General features: G+C 34.5%; 1 pseudogene across 1 annotated transcript; it reads right to left on the bottom strand.

Moving 5' to 3' along the window:
* Positions 1-1,132: 1,132 nt before the first annotated feature.
* Positions 1,133-11,276, bottom strand: LOC147506539 (hyperosmolality-gated Ca2+ permeable channel 2.3-like; annotated as a pseudogene). The gene is made up of 10 exons (XR_015221146.1): positions 10,868-11,276; positions 10,633-10,785; positions 9,431-9,494; positions 8,503-8,711; positions 7,293-7,486; positions 7,073-7,214; positions 6,121-6,417; positions 5,563-5,839; positions 4,836-5,104; positions 1,133-2,319 (listed from the first exon to the last, which is right to left on the bottom strand). The product of XR_015221146.1 is annotated as a hyperosmolality-gated Ca2+ permeable channel 2.3-like (transcript).
* Between the last annotated feature and the right edge of the window lie 521 nt (positions 11,277-11,797).

Raw genomic sequence — 11,797 nt, 5'->3', positions numbered from 1 at the left:
CTTATCACCATTATCTCTCCCTCTTCATGTATAAGGTTAATTGTTTGAAGAAAAAGGATGGCCCCTACTTCCATTGGGGGCATAAAGGTACCGTCTGCATCATCTCCTCATACTCATTGAAACAAAAAATCCTGTGGAACCACCGAATAAACCCTCTCCTCCCTGGACTTCCTCTTTTCCGGAGTGGAGCAAACTTGTTTAATCCCAAAGGTACCTTTCTTTTGCCGTGGTTAATGGATTCGTTCCCCCTGAATACCGTCTACGACACACTATTCCAAGATATAATCCCAAAAATTAGATTTGAATTCATTTTTTCTAGGTAAAAGTTTTACTTATGTACTTATTTTAAATTAACTTAAGTAGCTACTTTTTAGAGAGAAGAACAAATACGATATTCTTCTCTAACGTAGCTACTTTTAAAATTAAAATAAATAAGTAAAAAAAACTTACAAAATGAATTCAAACCTATTTTTTTGTGAAATGATATACTCGATATTAAGATTATCCCTACAAAATTTTTAGCTCATTTAGAAACCTCTAACATTGTCAAAAACGATTACAAAAACTCAACATTTCTAGACCCGTTATATATATTTTTTTAAATATGCCAACAATTTTTATTATATAAGAGGTTTCCAAATGAAATTTTGAAATTTTGGAAAGATAATCATTATGATGTGTGCTTTATAACCACAAAAAATTAGATTTGAATTCATTTTGTAAGTGAAGTTTTACGCACGCATTTCTTATTTTACGCTAACTTAAGTAGCTACTTTTTAGAGAATTATCATATATAAAATAAAATTTTACCTATAAAATGAATTCAATCCTAATTTTTTGTGGATATGATATACTTTCGACATTAAGATCATCTCCACAAAATTTCAACTAATTTGGAAACCTCTAACCTAGATAAAAATTGTTGTCATTTTTTTAAAAAAATCTAACGGTCCAGAAATGTCGAGTTTTTGCAATCATTTTTTGCTAATGTTAGAGGTTTCCAAATAACCTGAAATTTTGTAGAGATGATCTTAATGCTGAGTATATCATATCTACAAAAAATTAGGTTTGAATTCATTTTCTAGGTGAAGTTTTACTTACATACTTATGTTAAGTTAACTTAAGTAGCTACTTTTTAGAGAATGACTATATATATATATATGAAGAGGGATCAATATACAACACCTTTTATACAACAATTTATAAAAAACGATATAATGATATAAAAATAACTAAGTTATATTGACACGGATACGTGTATCCGCATCCGACACGGATATGAAGTGTCCGACATAGAAAAATACCAAAAATTAAGTATATCACGTACAATATGTGCGTGTGTCGTGTCCGACACAGACACATGAACACGTATCCGACACAGATTATTTTAAAAATACGGCGTGTCCATGTAACATAGAAAAATAATATTGAAGTAAAATAAATATGGACATACATGCCATACTAGTACAATGACTTCTAACTATGGTTCATGTAACCTGTCTAACCATTTCTGGTGCTGATATTTTTAAGCTGCTTTTCTTTAGGTTTTGGCTAAAGATTTTTAAGTATGAACGGAAGGGGAAAGAAGGTTTTGATTTTTCAGCAATGTCAAAATGGGGCCCTTAGAAGAAGAAGAAAAAGGAAATTCAAATTAAGCCGGCAGGAAACTTATGTCACTGCCAATAAATCATAAGAAAAACACAGTAAAACGAGAGATAATGCATCATATGGATTTCCACTGAAAACCATACACCAGTTAAAAACCACAGCCGCACAGCCAACACAAAATTCCAGTATGCGCAAATGTTGTAAGAGAGAACATCACAGCAGCAGTCTTACTCAAAACAATGCAAATGTGGCTGAAGTGTACAAAACAAACATGTTGAAAACCGAAAACCCTCTAAAATAAATAGATATACTATACCAGAGATATAGATAATTGAAAAGAACATGAGATTAAAGCATGAGTCATCTATGAATTAAATATGCACTGTAAATTCTAATTTTCTCCAAAAAATTTATGTTCAATGTCTAAAGAAGCACGAAAAATACTCAGTACTTGTGGCTGGTAACGGTAATACCTCAGCAGAGTAAGCCCTGAATATAGGGAAGAAGCGTTTCCGGCAATATTCATTGAACAAAAGGGTGAGAATCAGAAGTGGAACACTCATGCTTGACGCAAGAGGAAGCTTCTTCAGCCCAAATATTCCCACAGCAATAGCTTGCACCAATAACAAAGAAAATATTGTTGAATTGTGCACAATAGGCCAAAACTTTCCACCAGTATCAAACTTTGGCTCATACACATTTATAAGCTGCATAACAGACTCCAAGTGTCAGCATAAGTAAAATATTGAATAATGACTCAAAACAAGAGGCATAAAAGAGTATTTTTTTTTTTTTTTTAAAAGAGTATTTTAGTAACAAACTAGGATAAACAGTAACCCTTATAACGTTTTGATATTTCAAACTGGTTCAGATAAGGGAAATAGTAGTAACTGTCCGACTGTGATACTTTAAAGAGACTTGAGAAACAACGTGGCAACTACCAATGATAAAGATGTGATATGAGGAGTGAAAAACAGAACAAACACAAGGAACTCAACTAACCCCTCCTCTCCTTCAGACTATGGGCTTCCTTAAATCTTTTCGATGTATTAGGAGCTTAACAAACTTAACTTATAATTTTCCTTTTACTTCATCTAAGAATTTTCTCTGACATTGAAACTCCCTGATGCTTTGAGTTCTACCTAACCCCATTAAAAATACATTGACGATAAAAATAATAAAAAAAGACTGAAAGTCCCTAAGCATAAGAACTCGTCCTTCAATTCAAACATTAACAAATTCCCACACTAGTGTCATCCCTAATTGTATTAGCAGTGCTAGGCACGAAGGACTACGAGTCATACTCAGCGTGCATATGAAGTGTGCATTGACAGGGATGATCGACATGCATGATAACCAGCAATGTGGCTATTGTAGTTGAGCTCAAGGGTGAAGGCAGGGATGTCCCCCTCTTTACTTGATTATTTCATTGTTTTTGTTTTATTTTATTTGCTAAGATATTTGCAGCCACAGGGCATATTTCTTGGGCTTCCTTGCCAAGCAAGGAAAACCCCATTTTCAAATAAGGGGCTCTCACAGTTAAACAGCTTGTTGATTTATGTTGGAAAATAAAGATTAAAAGAGATACTTGTAGGGTTTTCTTGAAGAACTTGGGTTATTTCTTATTTTCTAAGTTGTAGATTAATTGAATTGTTGCTTCCACCAATTATAATCTGCATCAACAAGTCACTCTAAATAGCACCTTAAGCAAAGAAGATGATAATGCTCCACTAAAGCCAAGATATAAAGGGAATTTAAGGATGATTTTTTTATCGCTGACCATGTATCTGAATGTTGAATATTAACCAGTTCATTCTATGATAATCTACTGCAAAATGTTCTAAAAGTTGATCATGCCAAGCAAAGTGACTTCTCAAGCAGCCACCACTTTTGGTGTAGAAATACCTACTGAAGTTAAGAATCAAATTTCAAGTTGAGGATTGCTAAGCGTCCTACCCTTTAAAAGGGTAGGACCATTCTAACTCTTTTAAAACAAAAATAAGTGACCAAACAAGGGAAGAGCCAGGTCCCAATTTTTAACCTTTTTAAACTAATATTTTACATCTTCTACCACCGCCACTTGCAGACACTCTCTTTCTTCCTCCATTTTCTTCTCCTCCATCTTTTTTTTACTCCCCATAGAACCACCACCAGTAGTGGCGCAAACCATTTGCTATATTGACATCAATTTAAAGATATAGAAAGAGTTTTATTTAAAGAGTTTTACTAATTTTCAGGCTAAAATTCAGTGGTTATTGTTTGGACATGAATCTTTGAAATCAATTTCATTCTCTTTTTAGTTTGGAGAAACATTCAATATTAGGCATAAAAGGTGTTGGGGAATCTAATTTTAGTGATAGAGGGAAACAATGGCCCAAATGAGTTGAAAAAGGCAGTGGCTGCTGAACTGCTGAAGGCAGTGAAGGTGGTGGTAGGGGAGAGGGGGTAAAAGATGGGTGAAGAAGAGAAAGAAAATAAATGAGTCAACTAACTGAAATAGTGTAATTTTATTGTGAAATGAAAGCTGAAAAGAGAACCTCTAGAGTAGGTCAGCAGGTTAACTTTTTTAATTTTTGTTTTTTTGTCTCTACCGGGATAGAATGGTCCTACCACTTTAGAGGGGCAGGGCCGCTAGCAATCCTCTTTCAAGTTAACCTAAAAGAACATAGAGCAGACATGGCACATATAGGAATTTTTTATAAAGGATCAGCGACAGGCACAAACTTAAAGTAGCAAGGCTCAAAATACCACCTTAAGCAAAAACAAACTTCACTATCCACAGAAGCCAAGGTAAATCAAGATAAAACCAAGCAAAAACAAACTTCACTATGAAAGTCCCTAAGCATAAGAGCTCATCCTTCAATTCAAACATAAACAAATTCCCCAATAGTGTCATCCCTAATTGTATTAGCAGTGTTAGGCACGAAGGACTACGACTCATACTCAGTGTGCATATAAAGTATGCATTGACAAGGATGATCGACATGCATAATAACCAGTAATGTGGACATCGTAGTTGAGCCCATGAGTGAAGGCAAGGATGTCCCCTCTTTATTTCATTATTTCATTCTATAGTAAAAGCGTGTTCTGTTTGCCACCATTGTTGGAATATAAAATCTTACAGAAGTTTATAGTCTAAATTGAAGTTGACTTAGAAAGGTTGAAATAATAACACGGAATCTAATAAATACACAGAAGAAACAAATGAGGAGTTCCACTAACCTGGTTCACGGTAGACAACATATCCAAGACAGAAGTAAGCCAAGACAAAAGGCAGGATCAGTGGAGCTAGGAAAAATATGTAATACCAAGAAGTTCAAATAAGAGAATTCTTGGAATTTCACTGGTGTAGGGGAATAGATGGCACATTAGGGTTCATCATTAGTACCACTAGCACAATTTCCAATAACACTCCAAATGAGAGGCTTCATCCTGAAAAGTTCTGATGATATACTGGTCCATCCAGATGTCACAACGATATCGCGTAGAATGATGCCTACACTTATAACAACCAAAGTTATGAGTTTCCAGTTTAACCCGAATACAATATCAGGTGGTGTTAACAGTTCTCAAGGCAATAGCGCCTGGAGCAGAGTTTTATGTCCGTTACGACTCCAAATTGATAAGCATGTATTAAAACAATTAGGATTCAATAACTGTTTTAAATGCTTTAACAACTTGGGATATTTGTCGTGTTTCCAAATGCATTTAATACTACCCTCGGTTGTTACTCCTGATATTGTAATATGAAAATTCACAATTCCATTTAACAAACATGAAAAACAAGATTATTGAACAAAAAATAAGAGGATGAGGCATGAGAGTATCTGTAAGAAAGCAATGTAGGAGTAAACCTACAAATAAACTAAAGAAATTCAAATGGAAAAAAAACTAGTGATATTGACATGCATGAGAGAAGGAGGGAATAAGAAAGAAAAGTAATGAAATTTGCACCTGTCCAGGAACAGCAACTGCTAGCACGAAGGAATGTTCTTCAAATCTAGTATTTTATTAATTTGAGAAAAAATCCGATCCAGATAGGACGTTTGCAAAGAAAACGTTCCATATGGTAAACCACAATACTTTAATGCAAGCTTCTTTCAATCTCACTGTGAGAGAAATGCCCTTGCATGGATGAAAAGATCTTCATAATAGGAGGAACAATTGATAAAGCCAACTGAAGAATAAGGCTGGGAGATAGCCTGTAAGCACTTGACTTACTTAACGCGTTCTACACAAATACACAATAATGAATTGGAATAATTAGCATTAGGTAGTAATTCAAATTAATTCCTAAAAACTATAACAAGGTGTACATACTAAAATGCCATACTTTCAAGTTTCAAAAATGAATACCATTCACTTCCTAAACTAAAACAGCTCTACAAATAAGACTACAAAAAATCATCTGTTGATCTTTTGTCTAGAACTCTAGACACATTAATCTGCATCATATTAAGATAGTAAGGCGTCTCCATATTACATAGTGATATAAGTATTAGAAACACTTACATGGTCAGTACTCCTTTCAAAAAGGCAGCCAAGTCTCCAGTTGATTCAAATTTGTAAGACCTTGCACAAAAACAACAGGAAGGAGAAATAGTAGTGTAAGGATAATTGATGCAACAATTACAGCCAGCTTGGAAATCCATCTCTGCAAAACGCGTCTAAAAAAGAAGGGCCAATAAACATCATGAGGCTCAGGTGCTTGTTCTATGATCCATTCTGTGGGATCTATAGATTGTTGAATGTTCAAAGCTATGGATGCACCATATCGATTTTGAAGGATACAAATGCAGCTGGCACCTCCTGTTAATTTAGAAGGGAAAGTCAATTATAAGGTGCATAGCATGACATCAGCATATCATCAGAGACAAGCATATACAGCATAATCCAATATTTTCCAGCAACACTCAGTACCACCATGTACACAGTAAAGGGAACTCAGGTGTTATCGAGAAAAGTAAAAGAAAAGGGAACTCATATACTAGTTAAGATACGTTTCTTCATTTTCTCGTGTAGGTACAGATGGAAATTAAATTCTGTTATTAATTTGTGAATTAGCATGGGTACTGAAATTCTAAGTCAAATCTATATGATACTATTCTTACAGAAATTTAACTTCGCTAACACTTCACATCTAATATTCGCATTCTATCGGGTGGGTAAAACTCTGAAAATTTTAAATTTGTGGTCGAGTGTTATTTACATTTTGAAATAAAATAAAGAATTATATGTTGAAAACTAGTGATTTTACACTTCATTAATTTTCTTTTGAAAGTGTGCCTGCCTGCCTTCAGGGTGCTGTTAGGCATGTTCCTGCAATCCTGCCCTTTAAGACTAGCAATTGATATACATTATTGTGCCTCTTCAATAGATTGGGAAGTAAACTGGGTGTTAACATGGTAAAGCGCAGTATGTCCTAAGAGGTTTAATCCGGGGGAAAGGCCACTTAGATGTGTGCCTGCCTTCGACTATTGCTAGGCATGCACCTACCCCTTATAAGACGCAATATCCATTCGATACACATTATTGTGCCTCTCTCCAACAGCTTTGACTGAAGTGGATTAGCCATTTTCAGACAACCAGTTAACCACAACAACCAACTATAATGGAAGGAAAAACAACATTCATGCAAAAGGATGGTAAATGCTATAAAAGAAAACGCGTGCAAATATGATTACCTCCGTGTCAATGAGACATCAGATTGCTGTACCCTCACATTTTCTTCCAAATCATCCAGCTTTTTTCCATAGTGATCAACAAGACTTACCTTCGGGCCAAACAATCCCAAAAAGCCACTACGACGAAATTTTTGTTGTGCATGTACATCTGATTTTAAGTGTGTAAGCCTTTTATACAGCTTCTTAGCATCAGTCTGGAAAGAACACAATAGATTTGTTAAGAACAAGACAAGGTGAGAGAAAATTATGGCACTCAATACATAAACATGAGTCACAAAACATCTTTTAGGATTGTCAGTTTATTTTTCATGCTCTATTATTTACTTTGAAAACTGAACAATACAATGAACCTGGATATATCGATATCGTTGAACTTCAAAAAATTATATGGTACCCATACACATACCACATCTGACAACAGGTTATTTTTTTTATTGTACTTTAGTTTTTTACTTTGGCCCTAGTCCTAATCAAATTCCTTTTTCCATGTCAGCATATATATACGGACATAGGCGAACATCAAGCATCCATTTTCGATTTCGGTATTACGATAATAAATTAACTGCTAGTGGAGTGTAAGAAGAGCTTCTACAAGGTTCATAGTCGATACAAAATCACAGTGATAGCAAAATCCATATGAGCAAAACAAACTACAAGGATAATTAAGAAATCAAAAAGGAATTTCTTAATTGTTATGGACGTGTTTAGACTTTTCATTATTAATATTATTTTATTTTATTTTCTTATAATTGAAATTTTATTGTTTTGTAATATGGATACAGGATGTATTTAGACTTTAGACTATGAAACCAAACCACTGCACATTTATTTTTCTCATCAAAATAAAACTAAATTGGATAATTTGCAAGAAAATTACTTTTTTTTTTTAAATCTTTGCAAAACGATAGTTCTTTGGTATTATTATTATTATTTTTTTGGAGGGTAATCTAAATGGATCTTTAGCGGTAAATGCAAACCCAATTGTGTTTGAGTGGGTATCTGAGACCAAGCATGAGATCTGGAACTATCGCTGAAAGACAGACATGCATCCCCAGAAGTATGCTAACATAACACACTGAAATCTAATATCATCTTCTATTACTAGCATAACACTGATAATACATTTAAAATTTTTAAACAAGGGATAATATCTCTAACTAGATATCTAAAAATTTAATGCATATTGCAGAGGAAAAACTGACATTCTTACAATTAGACCTTGAAGTTTGCTTGTCCTGACAAACCATGGAATGAGACAAATAGGAGGAAGAATGATACTCCATAAAAATCTGTATACTTCATCACTAAAACGCCTTCAGCAGAAGTAGGGATACCACGAACTAGAATGGTGAATTGATGCGGCTGAGGTTTGGATGAATAGAACCAAGCAATCCTCTTCGAAGTAATATATCTATTCTCCTGCAAAAGAAATAATATTCAGATATTTTCTGAACCTTAATTGATTCTTTCTATTCAGGCATGCAAAATCTCTATGAAGTATAGCGTTTGTCACTCTTGAAGTAAGGTACTCTCTAGACCATGGGGATATGATTATTAACTAATGATAAGAGCATTACTCATTGATTAAAAACGTAACATTGTACTCATTGATTAAAAACATAACATTGTCCTTTCCAGGGTTTTAAGAAGATAATTGTGCTGGAGAGTACAGGCTTCACATATTGCAGTTTTGCGTAAATAAGACAAGATAATAGAAAATTCCAAAAATAAAGGAAAATAGAGTCTTCATTCCCACATCTAAAGAATTGATCTTCCATTACTCATATAGCAAAAGGAGGGAGATGAGGTTCTAGCTGTCTAATCAATAACAACTGCTTTGAAGCCTAATATGTATAGAGTACGCTTCTCTGTTTATATAAAAATTCCTATATTTTCTTCCATGATTGACCTCCCTAATGATCACACACACACACACACAGGGAGAGAGATTATCTAAACTTTCAATCACAGTGATAATTTATCTCGTATTAGGGTATCAAGACTTCTTGTGTGACATCTAAAACCATTAAACGATTAGATACATGCACCTAAACTGATAAGATTGTTAGTATTTGAACCCAAGAATCTCAGCCTCATCACTGACAAGTATAGTCAATTAACAAAAGGAAAAGACGTACTTGATAAAGAAGATAGCAAACAAATGCTGTTGTAATGTAGACAGCACCAAAGTGGACCCATAACCTACAAGAAAAGGAAAAAATGATAATGACGGTCACTATAATGTTGATTATAAGAATATGAAGAGAATGAATGTTCTGGACAAAATTAATTAGTGCTCATTTTCGGATGAGTGATGGTTTCTGGATTAGCAGGGTAACTACAGCAAAGAGACTGAGACCATTCAGTCTAAATTATAAAGAGTGAATAAATGAAAATGCAACTACGACTTTGAGTGATATCCACCATATGGAATATGAAATACCCTAAGCTTCTTGAAGAGCCAAAAAACGAGAGATCCTTTAATGATGTCCTAAAGACTGCCTTATCTATCAAAAAACATCCTCTTTTGCTCACAAAACCATCTTATTCATCTCACGTTCTCTCAATTTCCCACGCACAAAGTCTGGAAAAAGATTTTTCTACTATACCTTTCTTAGAAAAAAAAAAAAGGTGAAATTCAGGACTTACTCACTGTCCCCAAGAGAAAGAAAAATATTATAATCATCCTCAGCTACCCTCTTCCAAACTTTGAAACAAAAGAATTCTAACGATTGTTTTACAGAATATGGTGCAAGACATAAAGCCAGCTAATATATACGCATATGCACATCGCCTCTGTGTGCTTGTGTGTGTGCCATGAAGGTACAAAAGAAGAGCGTAAAGTGCAGTCCAACAAGGCATCCAGAAAAGTACAAAATAGTGAATTTGTGACATAAAAAGAGTGCTAACCGAAATGAACTGGTAGATTGCAACAAGAAACTAAGATACAGAATTACCTATGTTACATGGACACGCCAAATTTTATAAATAATCTGTGTCGGACACAACACAGACACATATCGTATGTGATATACCTCAAATTTTAATATTTTGCCTGTGTCACATAGGGGCACAGTTGTGTTGCATGGTTACAGCTGAGACATGGCATTTTCAGTTAAAATTCGAAGTGTCCAGACACGGTGCAGATTCCATTTAAAAGTACCCATGGCGTATCCGTGTCAATGTAACTTAGGAAATTAGCAAGGTTGTAAGCCGTCTCAGTATATAGGACCCGACATTCAAAGCAATATTAAACAGTACAAAATGACATGGTTCCAAGTTCTGACTTTGATATATATATAAACAAACAGCAAAATAAAAAACAATGCCCCTGGGTTACCTTTTGGAACCATTCTCCACATTAGATATGCTAAATAAGTCCAAGGACTTATTCGGAAGATCATATATATCAATCCTCAACTGACCACCCACATAATTGATTGGTAGTAATATAAACACCCCAACTAGCCCAATGAACGAAAACATTTTCAAGCTGCATACAACAATGAAACAAAATTAGTAGCACACTAGAAGAATAGTTAATTAATAGAGCGGGGCAAGTAGAAGAAAAAAACCTGAAGGTAAAAATCCGCATAAACACAACACCATCGAGTCCAGAAATAGACAAGAGCTCATCTTCAGAAAGGTCCCAAGCTCTACGGACCCAACCGGTAGAAGGTAATAATCTTTCTAAGTTGAAGCCACTAGCTGTTTGTGACTTATCATTGGCAATTAACCGGGGTGCATAGACATCAATATTACCAGGTTGTTTTCTTAGGATAGAATATAATGTGAAGAATAATATACATAGGAATAAATTTATTCCCACTGATGTTAATAGAGCGGAAACTATCATTTCTTCTTCTTGGAGAGTGTTGAAATGTTGGATTTTTTTTAGCTTAAAATACAAAAGTACACGTGTTGTTTGATCTATTTACATTTATTGATCGACATAGTTTAGTGATTGATTTGTTCTATTTGTTTTTTAATTGTTTTGGCCTCGTATAAGAAGAAGCCGACTACTTGAATTTTTACACTTTTTTTTAAATGGGATTTTACGATTTAGCCCCTTGATAGCGACTGAAAAATACCGACTTCGAGCAAAGTGTTATTCGTTATTTTCTTTCCGCGGAAGCAATAGGGCTTTTTTGAGTTAACCCCCTCAAATTTGTACCCTCCTCTTTTGTGAAAAACCCCATTTTTTAAATCAGTAGTGATTGCCGCTCTTCCAATCAGTCAATTTTTTGTGTAACAGATTTTGGTATTTTGTATATTGGTAAATTTGTCTCTAAGTCAAATTTGTAAAAACCGGGATATATACTACTTTTCGCCACTCTAACAATAACAAGTAACAACAACACCTTTCAATAAGGCCAGTCAAACCCATAGGCCTGTTGTGGTTAGCCCAAATGCTACTCCCAAAATATGTTGCAATAAGGGGCATGTACATATATACAACTTCAGATTAGACGGTTTTTGTTTGGCATCTGCTATGCTTTCTTTTT

Source organism: Coptis chinensis, chromosome 4 (genome assembly GCF_015680905.1).
Source record: "Coptis chinensis isolate HL-2020 chromosome 4, ASM1568090v1, whole genome shotgun sequence".
Lineage (NCBI taxonomy): Eukaryota > Viridiplantae > Streptophyta > Magnoliopsida > Ranunculales > Ranunculaceae > Coptis > Coptis chinensis.
Note: the sequence above shows the minus strand (reverse complement) of the source record. Positions and strands in the feature narration are given on the sequence as shown.